General features: G+C 41.2%; 1 protein-coding gene across 1 annotated transcript in view; it reads right to left on the bottom strand.

Moving 5' to 3' along the window:
- Positions 1-18,560, bottom strand: part of MDGA2 (MAM domain containing glycosylphosphatidylinositol anchor 2) — a 954,748-nt gene that overhangs the window by 634,096 nt on the left and 302,092 nt on the right. The window lies entirely within an intron of this gene.

Raw genomic sequence — 18,560 nt, forward strand, 5'->3', positions numbered from 1 at the left:
TACCCACCCCTTGTACCCCGGCTCTCACCACGCTGCCGTCCGTGTCCATGAGTTTACTCTCTCTCTTCTTTTTTGCTCAACCTCTCCAACCTCCATCCCTCCCACCCCCAACTGTCTGCCTGTTCTCTATATTAATTTTTAAATGTTATGTTCCTTAAACTAAATACAATCTGGCATTCACAAAAATAAAGTATTCTGTATAAGTAATATTTCCTGTGGATTAATAATTTCTATTTAAAGTGTCAATATTTTCTCTTCAATTTTAGATATTTTGGTTAGAAAAATGTCTAAACTTTGTCATAAATTTATTCATCTTTTTTTAATGTTTAATAAAATTATGTCATACTTTTCCTGAACATTGTAGTCAATAATATGGACATCATCTTGAATATTATCCTATATAATAAAAGGCTAATATGCAAATCCACTGGTCTCTGGGATGCACACTGACCACCAGGGGGCAGACGCTAAATGCAGGAGCTGCCCCTGGTGGTCAGTGCACTCCCACAGGGGGAGCACCACTCAGCCAGAAGCCGGGCTCACGCTGGTGAGCACAGCGGTGGTGGCAGAAGCCTCTTCTGCCTCTGCAGGCAGCGCTAAGGATGTCCAACTGATGGCTTAGGCCTGTGGTCGACAAACTGCGGCTTGCCAGCCACATGCGGTTCTTTGACCCCTTGAGTGTGGCTTTTCCTAAGCCTTAGGAGTACCCTAATTAAGTTAATAATGATGTACCTACCTATATAGTTTAAGTTTAAAAAATTTGGCTCTCAAAAAAATTTCAATCACTGTACTGTTGATATTTGGCTCTGTTGACTAATGAGTTTGCTGACCACTGGCTTAGGCCCACTCCCTACAGACATCCCCTGAGGGCTCCCGGACTCCAAGAGGGCACAGGCCAGGCTGAGAACACCCTCCCCCCAACCCCCACAATCCCATAAGTGCATGAATTTCGGGCACCAGGCCTCTAATTATATAATATACTTTAAATGTGATATCAATGTAAATAAGGGTTATAAGAGAAGCTCTCCTAAAGATTTCCCACAAATATTCTCTTAGAGTAAAACTCATTAATTATGCATCTAAATAAGAGTAAAATAATAAATTTTATTTAAGAGAAAACCTAAGATCTCATGAATAATCTATCTGACCTTAAATGCTTACATATTGTGAGATCAGTTTTGACTATTCAGATGTCTTTTCCCTCAAGTTTGAGTTGTTTTGTCTATTTTGTATAAGTATGGAAAATGTGATATAATACCTTAATTTTCAATCTGGGCAGGGCTGCTGATATTCTCTGATATTGAAATTATTAAAATTTTCATATCTGTTTCTATTCCTTGGGGGATTAATATTACTGCATGAAGGTTGACAATTGTCACAGCGAGGACAGGTTAAGAGCTAGGGGAGAGAGAGATTGAGCATAAAAGAGAAAAAAACTCATGGATAAGGACAACAGTATGGTGATTGCTGGGGGGATGAGGATGGGGAGGAGATGGAAGGGAGTATAGGGAGGATAAATTATGATGGAAGGAGACTCTACTTGGGGTGATGAACATACAATACAGTGTGCATGTAATGTGTTGTGGAATTGTGCACCTGGAACCTGTATATGGTTAACCAGTGTCACCCCAATAAATTCAATAAAAAACATGAATATCTATTTTTAGGCTATGGTTTTCCAAGAATGCTTTTTGGCAACAAATTCAGCCACTAATATTTTCAAACTAAAAATCAAAATGGTTTCAAAATCTATAATAGATCAATTTAGGAGTATTATACAAGATTAAGAAAAAGATGCAGGTGGTAGAGGAAAATGCAGACTGGATTTTCTTTTATGGTTTTATTCACATTCCTTCCCCAACCTGATAAAAGTTATTATTTAGTATTAGAAATATGCGATCCTTTCTCTCCAACCTTGTGTTTAGAATGGTATGACTTCCAAAACGTATACCATACTTATATATTATTATGTTATATGCAATAAATAAAAAACCTATTACTTGTCCAAGTGTGACCCTCCAAGGCACAGTTGTTTTCAACTCAATTTTCTTTAAACAAGACTTCATCCCTGTAACTAATCTATATCTATATCTATATCTATATCTATATCTATATCTATATCTATATCTATATCTATATCTATATCTATATCTATATCATCTATATCTATATCATCTATATCTATCTATGCCTAAGCGATGACACAACCAGTAGCTGTGACGTGCACTGACCAGCAAGGTGCAGACGCTTGACTCAAGAGCTGCTCCCTGGTGTTCAGTGCGCTGCCACAGCCAACCTCCCCTGACTGGCCAACCTCCCGCTGTCCCTTTCCCGCTGCCAGCCAAACTCCTATGGTCCCTTCCCCTAACCCCCAGGCTGGGAAGGGAAACCGGGGTTGGGTGGCGGTAGACATGGCACCTCCAAAGGCTGGATCCTTCCTTGCGGCAGGCAGTCAACCTCCCATGCCCCACCACTCCCCCTGGCCAGCAGGCCTGATCAGCCTGCCGCCTGCCTGCCACAGTGGCTGCGTGGCAGCAAGGGAAGGAGGACGGGGGTGGAGGGTGGGGACAGGCGGGGAACCGAGCAGAAGTGGGGCGCCAACAATGGCAGTGTCAGTGTCCAGCATCTGTTCCTTCCACTCTCAGCCCGGGACCATAGCTTCCTCTCTGACCTGACCCTGATCGGCCTAGCCCTGATTAGCCCTGATCACCGGCCAGGCCTAGGGACCCCATCCATGTACCAATTTGTGCACCAGGCCTCTAATCATTTAATAATTTTACAAAGACTATTTTTTAGTGTGTTATAATGATAAGAGCTTGAATTTTGAAGTCAAATAGACCTTTTCTTGAGTTCTGGCTCAACTTTATTGAACATTTACTTGATTACTTACTTAACCTTTTCAAACCTATTTCTTTACTTTCAAAATGGGAAAGATAATATTTACTTTGCAGTTGTACAAAGGGGTTAAATTAGTCATCATTAATTTTTTTAAAGTTCAATATGGTGCCTATTACAAAAAAGATCACTCAATAATAGTTAATTCTCTTTTACTTGACCCACAATTTCCATCTTTTTTTATTATTATTCATTTCATAAAAGAAGGGAAAGGAAGAGAGAGATAGAAACATCAATGATGAGAGAGAATCACTGATGGGCTGCCTCCTGCACACCCCACACTGGCATGTGCCCTGACCTGGAATCAAACCATGACCTCCATGTTCATAAGTCAATGCTCAACCACTGAGCCATGCTGGCCAGACCCCACAACATCCATCTTAATCAAAGCCCTCTTCACTTTGTTTGGTCTGTACTCCACGCCACATATTACTATTGCCACTTTTTCTAAAATACCTATGTCTTCACTGCTCAAAAAGTTTCAATGCCTGGTTATGGGATTCATTTGCCAAATAAATTCAAAATGTTTTAGCTTGACCTTTTAAGTTCTTTCTTAAGCTAGCATCATTTTCCTTCTACTTCAGTAAAATTTATGTATATTTGAAATTACTTGTTATCCTTAAATTTGCCATTTTCCTAATCTCAGTCTCTTTTAAATAAAAAACAAGAATATTTTAAAATTTGTTTTTCTCTGATTCCACGATTATATGTATTTTACAATTTTCTTTTCCAGTAAGCAATATAATAACATTTTCCTTGTTCCAATCCTCACAATTATCGAGATCTCAATTTTATCCTACTTTGTAATACCTTTCCTCTTCTAACTAGAAACCATATCTCCCTTTCTCTAATTTCTACAATGATAGTTTTTAGAATGTATATGGTAATTAACTTTGTTTTTTATTAAATGTTCGGAAGCATCTGCTATGATTTATCTTCATTTTTGTGTCCGATGTGTGGTTCACACCTGCAAAGGGCACCCTCTGTTCTCTATGACCGTTTGGAAAGCTTGATTGCTCTTCTTTAGTCAGTTTCCTTTCAGTTCAACCAGCCAATGGAGTTCTACCTATATTTACAAGACTGTTCAGGTAATGCATGTTTCTGAATCATCAGGAAAAGAAAATTCCACTGTATTCACTTTATAAAACAGAAATATTTTTGTTAAATATCTTCAAAACAATGAAAAGGGAGCCCGGCAGGTGTGTCGCAGTGGTTGAGCATCGACCTATGAACCAGGAGGTCATGGTTTCATTCCCGGTCAGGGCACATGCCTGGCTTGCAGGCTTGATCCCCAGTGTGGGGCGTGCAGGAGGTAGCTGATCAAAGATTCTCCCCCTCTCCCTTCCTCCCTGAATCAATAAAAATATATTAAAAAAATAAATAATTAATGAAAAGGCAATTTACAGTATTTCACTTAAACAGGAAAAGCAATGTATTCCAATGCCTTAATCTCAAAGCATACTCATCTATTTTGTTTTATTTCAATGGCATTTTAATTATTTTGGGGGTTTTGAGCATCTGTTTTTGAAAACCTTGTGCATAGTGCAAGAGTTATTATATAAAAAGTACAAATTATGCTGAAACTCACCTCTTGTGAATGAGCCAAATATTTTACACATGCTTATTCCGCACTTGTTTTCACATTATTATCATCTGTATTTACATGTCTATATTCCAACTATACATAAAGGTCAATATAGATAACCAAAATAAAAATTACAATTGTGTAACCTAATTGGAGTTGGGTTATTGATCAAACTCAGACCTAGGTTTGTTCTCTTTTTCAAGTTGTAAAAAAGTATACAGGATGTCCCCCCACAATGAATACATACTTTGAATAATTATAAAGACAATGTTTATTAAAATACATTTCATTTTCAAAATGTAATAGAAACTACAAAGTTTCCATGTATTATCTCAGCATTCATTGAATGCTATTTGTGATTTCTTAAGAAAACAAAATTCTTTGTGGAAAGTAATTGACACATCACATCATTCTTTTGAACACAGATTTATAAAAAAAAAATTATGTATGAGTCACTCTAATTGGGAATATGTGCTCAGCTGATTGTGACTGTGCCTGAGACAAAAAGTTGCTATCTATATAGAGTGCCAAGTGCTTAAAGGAAGCCTGGCAGAAAGTCTCTAGTTTGGTGTTCCAAAGACAGATAGATACAACCTAATGGTATTCTATACTGGTTAGTGACCAGTTAATCACATCAGATGTCTCAGATATTTGAATATGTAAACATATCTAGAGGTTTCCAAAGTATTGTAAAACAGAAGTTGATAATCACCGTAGACAAAACAAAAGTCCCAGAGGCAGCGAAGAAAGTAGACATTCCATGCTTGGTAGTATTGATAAAGGGAGGCAGAGGGACTGAATCATTAGGGGAGTTGCCCTTGAGAGGGGCTCTGATACCCACACACTCCAGGGTTCTGCTGAAGCAAGGCTGTTACAAGGCTGAGGCAGTTCCCTGTACTGTCTTAGTAGGTTAATGCAAGCTAATATGATCTTAAACATGATAATAATCTTGAAACCTGGCAAAATCAAATGTACAAATCATTTTATGTTTCTTCAAAATTAACCATCTAGGGTCATTTGCCATAGAATTGTTACACTGTATCACTCTTCCTTCCATTCTTTATTCCTTCTGCTTTCTCTTTGGTATTGTATTGACTACCCCTGGACCTACTACGCAGGTATATCATTATTTGCATCCATCCTCTCTAATGTATAATATTTCCTATTTTTATGTTCTGCAGCATGGCCAAGAAGCCAAATTAAGTACATATTGCCATCAAATCACTGCTCCTGATTGCCGGGGTGGGTGCCACAGAACTTCCACACAGCTCCCAGTGGTGCCATCCCACTGAAATACCCACTTAGAAACTCCCTAGTGGAGAAGAAAACATTGCAAAAGTATTAAAAGTCACCAAACAAATGAGGGTGTTAAGCACAGTGGGATGGAGCAGAGGAACAGAAAGAATACTGCAGAGCTAATCAGGAAACTACACAACCTGGAAACACAACGATAGTTGAGCCTAGAGTGAGAGAGGAACTGTACAGTGAATTCTTCTGAAGCCTTCAGCTATTTCAAATGTTGAAGTCCTGCCAGGGTTTCCTAAAAGGAAAAAATACTGTTCTTGATGTGAGCAGACATGATTTAAAGCCCAACTGTGTTATTAGCTGCTTATGTAACCTTGGACAAAGCAACAGAAGAGTCTCTAGAGTCCTCGTAGAGGATAATACTGCCCCACTTTAATATCTATCTATCATCTATTATATATCTATCTATCTATCTATCTATCTATCTATCTATCTATCTATCATCTATCTCATGGAATAATATATGTGAATCAACCAGAATTATAAAATTATACTCTTCATTTCTGAGTTTTTATATGTGTTTTTAATAAATGGTATATTAAAGCCTAAATATTTTAACTATATAGATATAAATATCTACAAGTGTCCCCGGTAATTTCTGGATCCAAACAAATTGACATTCATTCCCTCAGACACAGTAAAATACTTGCAGTAAAAATTGAAAAAGGATTTTTAAATAAGTGATGTGTGATATATTACTAGTAACATTAGCCAACATACATTTTGCATATGAAAGTATTTATCAGATAAGAATGGGACATAGGCCATTGTTTCAAAGATGGAGTGATAATATTGTTATTTCAGAGATGTATACTGTTAATTAAAAAGCCAATTTTCCTTTCATTGTTTTAGATAATTAAAAAAACAAAGCAAGTGACCATAAATGACTCCTCCTTCCACCGCCCTCCTCACTATCTAGTAAAGCCCTGATAGTCTCTCTCTAAAGGTCCTAATAAGAGATAAAATACATTTACTTTCTGTTGAAGAAAGGAAAGGATAACTTTATGTGATCACAATGAACAATTATCCCTAAGATGTTCTAAAGAAGTCAGGTATGGAGCTCCAGTGGCGCAATCGGTTAGCGCGCGGTACTTATACAGCAGTGCTTGCAAAGAAGTCAGGTATGATAGCCACTGAGGCATCTGCTTACTCACCTTTGTAATATAAATAAATCCCATGGCTGTAACCATTACATGCATGACAGAGGAAAAGTAATAAATGCAGATATCATTCAGAACAGTATAATAAGGGTACCCATATTATTATATCCATCAGAGCCTTTTTTATTTAAAAAAGTATAGATTTCCTTTATAATCTTTTCAATGATTCTGATTTCACAGGAACTGATTATGGTGGGTTATATAACAAAGGAAAAATGCAAGCATTGATTGATAATATGTAGTTAAGAAAGCGATATTCATTGCCATTATTTTTACAATAAAATGTCACCAATTCTCAAAGATGAATATGGTAATCATTTCAGAAAAAAATAGCAACAAAATGACAATTACAGAGTGAAAGAAACCTTAGGAAGTGACAATATCAAAGGTGAGCCTTGTTGAGAGGTAGTGATTAGTTTCAAAAATAGAGGGAAAACACAAAGAGAAAAATAGAAAGTAGAGAAAAGAAGTACCAACATTATCAATACCTATTGATCTTAGCCTCTGACAATTTTTCAAAAATAAATAAATAAATAAGTAAGTAAATAAATAAATAAATAATAACATTCCCATAATTATGGTGTCCGTATTACTCTGGATTTATATATGAGCTATGGAATGACTCAATGTGAAGGAGTTGTTGTGAGCATGAACTCACAAGAAAGGCATGCTGGATTCCAATCCTGCTCCACCATTTACTCCACCAATACCTCCTTCACTATGAGGATTAAATAAAAGATAGTACCTATGACATATAGTAAGCACTCAGCAAATGTTATATTTTAATATATAATGAACTCAAAATAACAACACAAATATGACTAGACTATACATCCCCATGAGTGCTATTCTTTAAAGTAATCTTCAGAAGACATTACTGTCACTTCTAGCAGTATTTTTAGAAGCCCTTTATAGAAGTTGGTTACTGTAAGACCTCAGGAAACATTGATGGTTTATTAACAATTATTTCAAACTTCTATAGGCCAAATTAATTCTGGAGTCAATGTACTTTCTTTTGAGACCAAGACAGAGTGAAGTGGACTGCCTTGGTCCCACTGTTATTTTTTCCACCCGTGCTACTGTTTGGAGAGAAAATAGGAAGGTAGAGGTAGAAGCTAAGGATGTTTGACTCTATTATGCCTTGGGATCTCTGTAGCCAATACTCCAGAGTGGTCACTCTTTCTCTCTGTCTTTCATTGTAGAACAGGCACCTCTTATGTTCACAGAACTGCTCTCTAGTCCTCTCTCTTATATTTTGGTGGAGAAAAATATTAGAAGTTGCTCTAAATTGTGCTATGTAGTAAAATCAATCAAGGTATTTAATTGTCTTAAAAACTTCTGCAGCAGAAAATACTTTTTTGTTCAAAGGTCATCATGTGAGAATTTTGATTAATATATAATTTAAATATCATTGTGATGTTATTGTCACAATTACTTTATTAATATTAATAATAGGACAAGAGCAAAGGGGAGGCCAGACATTATAAGCCTGGCCATCTGAAAAGTTTCACCAGGAAGCTACAGCTTCCTGCTCCCCAGGAAACCACCAGTCCATTCCCTGCAGATCATTGGGAGAAGAGATCAAGCAAAGGGGGTGATGGGCGATGAGCAGCAAAGTTGTGGTGACATAAGTAAAGGGCTTGTCTATCAATCTAGCCTGGGAAAAAAGACATTGACTAGGAGAATGGAACCACTGCAAGCATGAGAAATCTTGGAAAGGTAAACTCTCCAGACAAAGAGTTCCTTTTCTCTTGCCTTCTGATTCCCCCTGATTACCTCTTGCTCTGTGACCCACACTCGCCCACCATGTGGCCTGAAGAAGCCCACATACAATGGAATGCTGCTGGGAATACAAGCTAAACTAGGCATAGGCTGGACTGGACTATATATCAATATGGAATAGAAACTCTGGGCAGTGCCCTTCACCTGGCCCCGCTGAAGACCAGATTGAACGTTTCCATGGCTGGCTGAATGGAAATGGGGCTTTGGAGAGGAACTCCTTTAATTTTGCTTTATCAGTAAAGCTTTCTAGGAAACCTCATCCTCCCCTGGGCACCTCAGGAACTTATTTTCCCAATGTCACCCCAAGAATTCCTCTTCCACCAATGATAGTGACCAGTTAAACACATCCTGTACTCTTACCAGGCACACTTTAGGCCCTCTGTAGAATAGATATGATAACTTTTAAAAGTATGTATAGATCTCACTATCTTTCTATACGGTGGGTGTGTTTATATATAAACAAGTCCCTTGTCTATTTCCAAACCAGTCTGTATTTAGGACTGATACAGACACAGAATATCCTCTGATGTCAGGAAAAATAATATGTAGTTGGGAAAAGCCCTTTTGGTCAGTAAGTCACACTTTTGAACATTCTACAATTCTACTCTGCTTGTCTCCACTATTCTCAATGTTTGGTTAGTGAGAGACCACAAACTAGAGAATAAATGATAGCAAATCTTATTTTCATATTTCCCTTTTCCTCTCATCCTTAGAACTCATCCCTAGATGCTTTCAGGAGTCTGTTTTTGTTTTGTTGTTTGTTACTATTCTTCCCTTTGGTATTTCCAAAATATTTGTTGAAATTATTCTGGATATGGAGTCACAAATAATATGAAGCAGTGGTACAATTGGTTCCTTAGAATTACTTCCCTAAATCTAGTCTGAAATTAATACTGTCCACCATTTTCATGCTATGAGTAGTAAAGCAAATTGAACCCTCAAAAATTCCTTCCTGGCACTAAATCAACTGTTTAAAACTCTGTTCCAAATTCTCCTAAAAATGTACAGGTTTGTGATTTTGACTCCTGTGTTTGAAGTCTGTATCAATAAAAGAAAAATGGAGGGCATACAAGCCAGCAAACAAATAAATATTACAAAAGGAATATGAAACCCAATATACTAATAGTTTATTAGAGAAATCCAAGATAAACATGAGAATGAAAACTATGGAAGGTGGACATAACTTTAAAATATGTGCCTTCTCCTCCTTGCTCTGACTAGATGGTTCAGCTGGTGGGAGTGTCATTCAATATACCAAAGGTTGCAAGTTTAATTCCTGGTCAGGGTTATACCATTGTAATAACTTAGTTATAAATAACTGGAAAGGAGCAAAGGGAAGGTCAAATATTAAATGAATGTCCAGTAAATTCTGAGTGACTTAGGGAAGGTGCTTTTCCCTATTCTAGTCAATGACCTGTTCACACCTGGGAGCAGGTCATTGACTAGAGTAGGCATGGCCACTATGAGGGAAGATTTGAGATACATAAACTAAACAAAGGGTTTTCTTGCTTGCTCTTACCTCTTGGTTTGTGCTCCTGGCTTGTGGGGGCTCTCCTGCCTTTGCCCACATTGGACACAGCTATGTGGACTACATACAATGAACTAATGGACTGCAACTAACCTGATGCTGCACCAGACCCAGACAACAGAAACTCTGGACACTGGCATTGCTTTCAGCTCTAGTGAATCCCCAGCTGTGCTTCTTCCAGGACTGAACTAAGGGAAATGGGAATTTATAAACCCACAGATGTAATTCCACACAAATAAAAATTACTCATCCTCCAATGCAAATCTTAGTAAATTCTTGGTCTCAAGATATCCTAAGGACCTCACCCCAGGACCCAGTGTGGAAAAGGGTCCCTCAGTTCCACCAGTGGATATTCCACTTCCACCAATAAAAAGGGCATATTCCTAGATTGTGAGTTTGATCCTTGGTCAGGGCATGTGTGGGAGGCAACTGATTAATGTTTCTCTTTCTCTCTCTGTCTCTCTCTCTCTGTCTCTCTCTCTCTCTCCCTCTTTCACTCTCCCTCCCTTCCTCTCTAAAAATAAATAAAAAACAAAAAACATTGACAAACATTGGGTGAGGAATATATATATGAGGCCCTGTGCACGGATTTGTGCACTGGTGGAGTCCTTTGGCCTGGCCTGCACCCTCTCGCAATCTGGGACACCTCGGGGGATGTTGGAGAGCCTATTTCCATTTAATCCCCACAGGCCAGGCCGAGGGACCCCACTGGTGCACAAATCCATGCACCAGGCCTCTAATATGCATATAGGATCTTTGGTTAATCTCTTCCCACCTTCCCCCCTCCCTCCTTCCCTCTGAGATTCATCAGACTGTTCCTTGTTTCCATGCTTGTGGTTTCTGCTCCTGTGTTGAGTGTCTTCCCCCTGGTGGTCAGTGCACATCATAGCTACCAACCAGTCACTTAGACTTTTATATAAATATACTAGAGGCCCAGTGAACAAAAATTTGTTCACTCAAGAGGGTCCCTCAGCCCGACCTGTGCCCTCTCACAGTCTAGAACCCCTCGGGGTATGACCACCTACTGGCTTAGGCCCACTCCCTGGGGGATTGGGCCTAAGCTGGCAGTCAGACATCCTTCTGGCAGCCCAGGAGCCCTTGGGGGATGTCCACTTACCAGTGGAGAGCAGGCCTAAGCTGCAGTTGGACATCCTTAGCACTGCTAAGGAGGTGGGAGAGGCTCCCACCACCACCACCTCTGTACTGGCAGCCGTCAGCCTGGCTTGTGGCTGAGCACAGCTCCCACTGTGGGAGTGCACTGACCACCAGGGGGAAGCTCCTGCATTGAGTGTCTTCCCCCTGGTGGTCAGTGTGTGTCATAGCGACCAGTGATTCCCAGTTGCTCTGCTGTTAGGGTCAATTTGCATATTACACTTTTATTACATAAGATAGAGGCCTGGTGCATGGGTGGAGGCCGGCTGGTTTGCCCTAAATGGTGTCCTGGATCAGGGTGGGGATCCTGCTGGAGTACCTGGCCATCCTGGGTGAGGGGCTGAGGGCGGTTTTCAGGCTGGCCACACCCCCTTCAGGGTGGAGGTTCCTGCTGGGGTCCCTGGCCAGTCTGGGTGAGGGGCTGATGGCTGTTTGCAGGCTGGCCACAGCTTGCAGCCACCCAAGCTCCCAGTGGAGGCTGGCTAGAAACAGGTATCTGGGATTTACTTAGCTTCTATAATTGAAACTTTGTTGCCTTTTGCAGAGGCCACAGCCGGCCAGGGCAGGCGGGAAGCTTGGCTTCCTCCATCACCTGGGCAACCAAGCCTTCGGCTTGCTCCAGCTCCATGGCTGCCAGCCACCATCTTTATTGGGTTAATTTGCATATAGTTGCTCTGATTGGCTGGTGGGCATGGCTTGGGTATAGCGAAGGTATGGTCCATTAGCATTGTTGTCTTTTATTAGTGTAGATATATATATTCTAACTTATAAAAATATCTCTTACTCCCTATTTCTTTTCTTTCACTGACAAACATCTGAAACCATTGATTTATAATTTACTCCTTCATTTTTCACACCCATTCAATATTTTAGCCTCATGAAACCTGGTTTCTGACGAAATCAATCTCCTTGTTCTATTCACTCACAGGTCACTAATAGCCTCCTTATTGCCAAATGCAATGGCATTTCCTCCAATCTTATTTTTCTTCATCTTTCTGATGAATTTGACACATATTTTCTTCATCCTAGAATGGCTTTCCTCCCCCTACGCCAGTCCCAGTGTATTTGTTTGTTTTGGTAGCATTACAAATTCTGATTCTTCATTGACTTTGTTATAAGATTTGTATCTTATTTTTCATATAACTATTCACATTCCTCAAGTCAGTCCTAGATCCTTTATTCCTCTTGTTCTATACGTCCTCTCTCATACTGCATATTTTATTTACCTTAATGATTTCAATCCTCTTCTTATGCTGCTGACTCCCAAATCTACTGTGTAGGAATAACAAGCATTCCTCTACACTCGAGGTTCTTTGGCTTGTCTAAATAATCAAATAGACATGAGACAGATTAGCAATAAAAAATAACAAAATTTAATATATATGGCAGTGATGGTGAACCTTTTGAGCTCGGCGGGTCAGCATTTTGAAAAACCCTAACTTAACCCTGGTGCTGTGTCACATAATAGAAATTTTTTGATATTTGCAACCATAGTAAAACAAAGACTTATATTTTTGATATTTATTTTATATATTTAAATGCCATTTAACAAAGAAAAATCAACCAAAAAAATGAGTTCACGTGTCACCTCTGATACGCATGTCATAGGTTCGCCATCACTGATATATGGGAACCCCACATACATGAGAGAGTCAGAGACCCCACAGACATGAGAGCTTCAGAGATTGACAGATGGATTAAGGTATAGAAGACATCCTGAGATAGAGATGAAGGAATGCACCTGGGGAGCTTCAAAGAATAGACATTTAGTGAATAAAAGTTTGTCCTGCCCTATAGATAAGGCAAAAGAGGTTATCTCTGTAATCTCTCATCATGGGCTAGGCCCGGGTTCTTCTTGGTAGTTAAATGGAGGGGCAGAAGTTTCTTTTTGAGCCTGTGGCTAAAGCTGCCTTTAGTTCAAAACCATCTGCAAACCACTGAGGCACAATTTGGGATGTCAACTGTCAGTGTCACCTTATAGGAACTTCATCTCTTAAATATGACTTTTTCCTTAATGGAAACTAGTCTTGTCCATGACTCATTTACCTCTTTTCTTTTTTATAAATATATTTTTATTGATTTCAGAGAGGAAGGAAGAGGGAGAGAGAAATAGAAACATCCATGATGAGAGAGAATTATGGATTGGCTGCCTCCTGCGAGTCCCCAACTTGGGTCCACAACCCGGGCATGTGTCCTTGACCAGAATCAAACCTGGGACCTTTCAGTTTCCATGCTGATGCTCTATCCAATGAACCAAACCGGCTAGGGGTCATTTGCCTCTTTTCAACCAGATACAGCCAGCCACCTCTGCTTCCTTAATCATTAAGTCCTTAGCACATCAGGTTCTAGTCAGCATCAAATTGTCATAGGAATAAAGACTTGACTCTGTTGATCACGGGAACTGGGTTTAGATAAAGCTAAAGATAACATCTTGATGTCGGCTGTGTTTCAGCCCACATCCATAAAAGCAGAACGATCCTACCACACTCTCACAACATCATGGGAGACCATGACTGACATCAGGACTTGATAGAATGATCAACTCCTCCCTACCCTGGCCAACCAATCAGTAGAGCTCACAACCCCAGCTCCATTAGTCACCATGATTACTATGTTTCCCCCTATATAACCCATTTCCTAAAAGCCATGGGGGAGCCAGAAACTAGAGTGTCAGTGCACCTGTGTCTCTGGGCATGGTGCATAAACCTTTATTTTCTTTGCTGAAAATTCCTGTTTTATTGGGTTTTGATGCACACAGGTGAATAAACCCCCTTTAGTTCAGTAACAATAAGAAATATTTTGCTTGTCATCCTTTCATTTTTCCTTCTCTAGCCAAGAAAACCATGAACCGATATTTATTCATGGCATAGAGATTGTCTCTTGCTCTTCTTGACAGAGACCCCTTACGAGGCTGCTTAATCCTGATCTGGATTCTTTCCCTTATGGAAAAAGCTCTACATGTGGGTTTCTGATTGCAGCATCCTTATATCCATTATTTTTGCACACTGACTGATTGGATTCATCCAATACAATTCTTTCAAGCCTTTTTTTTTTTCTTTTTTTGTCTTGGAACACTGACTTAGACCCTGTTTTGTTTTGATACTCAGGAGAGACCTATTCACAGACCTCTGGTCTGTGGACTTGGGCTCAACACAATCCAATATCCTCTGTAGTGGATAGAACATGGGGACAGTGTTAAGAGGCCCTCAGGAGAGATAAAATAAAGCAAGGATTTGTTCCCCTTGTTCCGTAATGACTTTTGATACTTGTCTCTCCAACTTGGAATATTGTCAGATTCAACGGTCTTTTAATAAGATATTCTTCTGTAAATGAAACTTACCCTTCATAGAAAGGCACACCCAATTTTACAATGTTCTTTTCCCTTCTGCTTGTGTACATTCCCACAATTCCATCTCCACCTGAACACTCTGCATCCTGCCTACCTTACTCCTTTATTAAGACATTCTTGTATCCATCCAACCTTTTGAAATTCCATGATCAAGTCAGACCCTTTTTCTTAGGATACTGAAATCAGAATTCTGAGATGGCAGTTAGCATTCAGAAGGCCCATAAAATGATACAAAATTTTAGGAGTTTGGATGTCAGTTATAATCTTCCATCGTGTGCAATAAAGTAAACACAGCTGATCCCAGGAAGAAAGAGAGTGGCCCAGGTGCTCACGGAAGAGTCCAGATGGGGGAATCAGTGGGCCCAGAGAAAAAGAGCAAGTCAGAGCAAGACTGCTTTTGGTCTTAGACCTTGATGCCTAAATATAACTTTTGATAATATTATGGCTAGTCTGCCTCCTCTCAATACAGGCTCCTCTCTGCTGAAGCTGGCCAAGTGAATTTCTGTTAGTTGCTTCCATGTGATACCATTGAATTAGCTAGTTATTAATAACTAGAGGCCCGGTGCACAAAAATTTGTGCACTCGGGGGGGGGGGGAGGAGGAGGGGTCCCTCAGCCCAGTCTGTCCCCTTTCACAGTCTGGGACCCCTCGGGAGATAACGACCTGTTGGCTTAGGCCTGCTCCTGGGTGGCAGAGTGCAGGCCCAATCCCTAGGTGTAGCCCCTGGTCGGACTCAAAGCAGGGCTGATTGGGGCGTTGGGGTGCCGCCCCCATCATGCACAGAGCAGGGCAGATCAGGAGGTTGCGATGCCACCCTCAGTCACACTCAGGGTAGGGCCGATTGGGGTTTGGGGCACTGCCCCCTGTCACACTCAAGGCAGGGTCGATGGGGAGGTTGCAGCGCCACCCCCTGTCATGCACAGAGAAGGGCCCATCAGGGGGGTTGGGGCTCCATACCCTGTGATGCACAGAGCAGGGCCCATCAGGGGTTTGGGGAGCTCCCCCCTGTCACACACAGAGCAGGGAGGATCAGGGGGTTGGGGCGCTGCCCTCTATCACCCACAGAGCAGGGCCAATCAGGGAGTTGGGGCGCCGCCACTGTCACACTCAGGGCAGGGCTGATGGGGAGGTTATGGCTCTACCCCATCACACACAGAGCAGGGCCCGTGGGGGGGGGGGTTGGGGCGCTGCACCCTGTCACACACATAGCCGCAGGGCGATCAGAGGGTTGGGGAGCTCCCCCCTATCAGGCACAGAGCAGGGCTGATCAGGGGGTTGGGCGCCTTCCCCTGTCAGGAACAGAGCAGGGCGGATAGGGAGGTTGTGGCCCCACCCCTGTCACACACAGAGCCACAGGGTGATCAGGGGGTTTGGGTGCTGCCCTCCATCACACTGATCCCAGTGCCGGGAGGCCTCGCGGCTCTGCTGATCCCGATGCTGGGAGGCATATTACCCTTTTACTATATAGCATAGAGGCCTGGTGCACGGGTGGGGACCGGCTGGTTTGCCCTGAAGGGTGTCCTGGATCAGGGTGGGGGTCCCCACTGGGGTGCCGGGCCAGTCTGGGTGAGGGGCTGAGGGCTGTTTTCAGGCTGGCAGGTGACTGAAGTTCCCAACTGCTCCTTTTTTTCTTTTTTATTCTGGGCCAGCTTTAGCTCTGGCTCCAGCTCTGAGGCCCCTGCTGCTGAAAGCAGGTATCTGGTTTGTTTGGGTTCTATAATCAAAACTCTGTATCAACTCCAGCTCTGGGATCCCGGCAGGCTGAAAGCAGGTTTCTGGGGTTTTGTTTAGCTTCTATATTTGTAACTATGTTTCAAACTGCAAGTTCAGAGGCCGGCAAGGCAGGCGGGTAACGTTGGAGTCCTCCGTCACTGAAGCAAGCAAGCCTCATGTTAGTTTCAAGCTGCCTGGCTGCTGGCTGCCATCTTGGCTGGCAGTTAATTTGCATATGGCCCTGATTAGCCAATGGGAAGGGTAGCGGCCGTACACTAATTACCATGTTTCTCTTTTATTAAATAGGATAGGAAGGAGCAAATGGAAGGCCAGCTATTATAAGAATATCATTTGGGCAGCTTTACACTCCCAGGGAACCACCAGTCCATTCCCTACAGAGCATTGGGGGAAGGGGCTGGACAGAGATCAGGAGGACAGACATTGAAGGTGCCTGTCAGTTAAAACTGGGAGCAGAGTGGGCAGAGCCGCTGCAAGTCCACACAAATCTGGAAATACATAATCCTTAAGGGAGCTCGCTCTTTTGGTTCCTGGCTCTCAGTTCTTGGCTCTCTGGCTCCTTTGTTTGCTCCTGCTGAGTCCCCTCCAGTCCCTTCAGGCTCCGTATGCAATGAGTGAGCCTGATGCTGAATTAGACTGTGCCCTAACATGGAGTTAAAACTCTGGACACTGACTTTGATTTTAAATCTGCTGAAAGCAAAATGGGGCTTCTTCTATGGCAAGACTGAGGGAAATGGGACATTGGGAACTCAGGGGTGTAATTCCACAGAAATAAAACTTTCTACAATATCTCATCCTCCCATCCAAGTCTCAGAAAATTCCTTTCCTGAGGATATCAAAAGAAGCCTACTCCCACTAGCAACAGGTGCAGACGATGAATTCTCCTCACCAAGAGCATTTGGGTCCTAACCAAGACACCGACTGAAGGTCACATTTTACTTTGTGTATGAAGTCTTCTGGATTATCCCTTATTGATTCCTGAGTCTCAGGATTCCCATTGCAAAGAGGCTTTGAATCACAATGGTCTGTATTAATGACATAGACTTATGCATGTAACATTTCACCATCAAGATTGTAAGCTCTTATAATCAGCCTCAAATAATTGGTTTTTCATAAAAGCTTTTAATTAGCACTATGCTATTTTGATCTATGAGATGGCAACATAAGTTTTATATAAATTTTGCATAGAGAAACATATATATATGCATATAACCTCGTTGACCCCTAACATAAGGGAGGTATTGTGCAAATAAATTTTTAATGTCCCCAAACATATAATGACTACAAATATACTTAAAAATGCACTGTTGCCTGGCTGCAGCAGCTCAGCGGTTGAGTGTCGACCTATGAACCAGGAGGTCACAGCTCGATTCCTGGTCTGGGCATAGGCCCGGATTGTGGGTTTGATCCCAGATCATGCAGGAGGCAGCTGATCAATGATTCTCTCTCAGCATTGATGTTCCTATCTCTCTCTCCCTCTCCCTTCCTCTATGAAATCAATAAAAGATATTTTTAAAAGAAAAAAATACAGTTTATGTTTCTTAAGATAACCTTCCTAATTTTTATGATTTAATATAGCATATAGAATATTATTTTAACCAATAGAGATTATATTTTGTCAGACTGCAATGTGTCTTTACAAAACTGCTGCCTAGGAATGTGTTCAGACAATGAAATAAATTAAAAACAAACAAACAAACAAACAAACAAACAAAAAAAAACACACGCCAGAACCGGTTTGGCTCAGTGGATAGAGCATCGGCCTGCAGACTCAAGGGTCCCAGGTTTGATTCCGGTCAAGGGCATGTACCTTGGTTGCGAGCACATCCCCAGTGGGAGTCATGCAGGAGGCAGCTGTTCGATGTTCCTCTCTCATTGATGTTTCTGGCTCTCTATCACTCTCCCTTCCTCTCTGTAAAAAATCAATAAAATATTAAAAAAAAAAAAAAAATACTGTGCGAATAATGACAAAGAACTTAACAAATTTCCTTTGGGAGAAAAAAGCTTTGAGAGCAAAGCTACCCTACCCACCCCCTACAGCTGTAAAAATGAGAAGGCAAAGCTCTGCCCTAC

The sequence above is a fragment of the Myotis myotis genome, unplaced genomic scaffold (genome assembly GCF_014108235.1).
Source record: "Myotis myotis isolate mMyoMyo1 unplaced genomic scaffold, mMyoMyo1.p scaffold_m19_p_1, whole genome shotgun sequence".
Classification (NCBI taxonomy): domain Eukaryota; kingdom Metazoa; phylum Chordata; class Mammalia; order Chiroptera; family Vespertilionidae; genus Myotis; species Myotis myotis.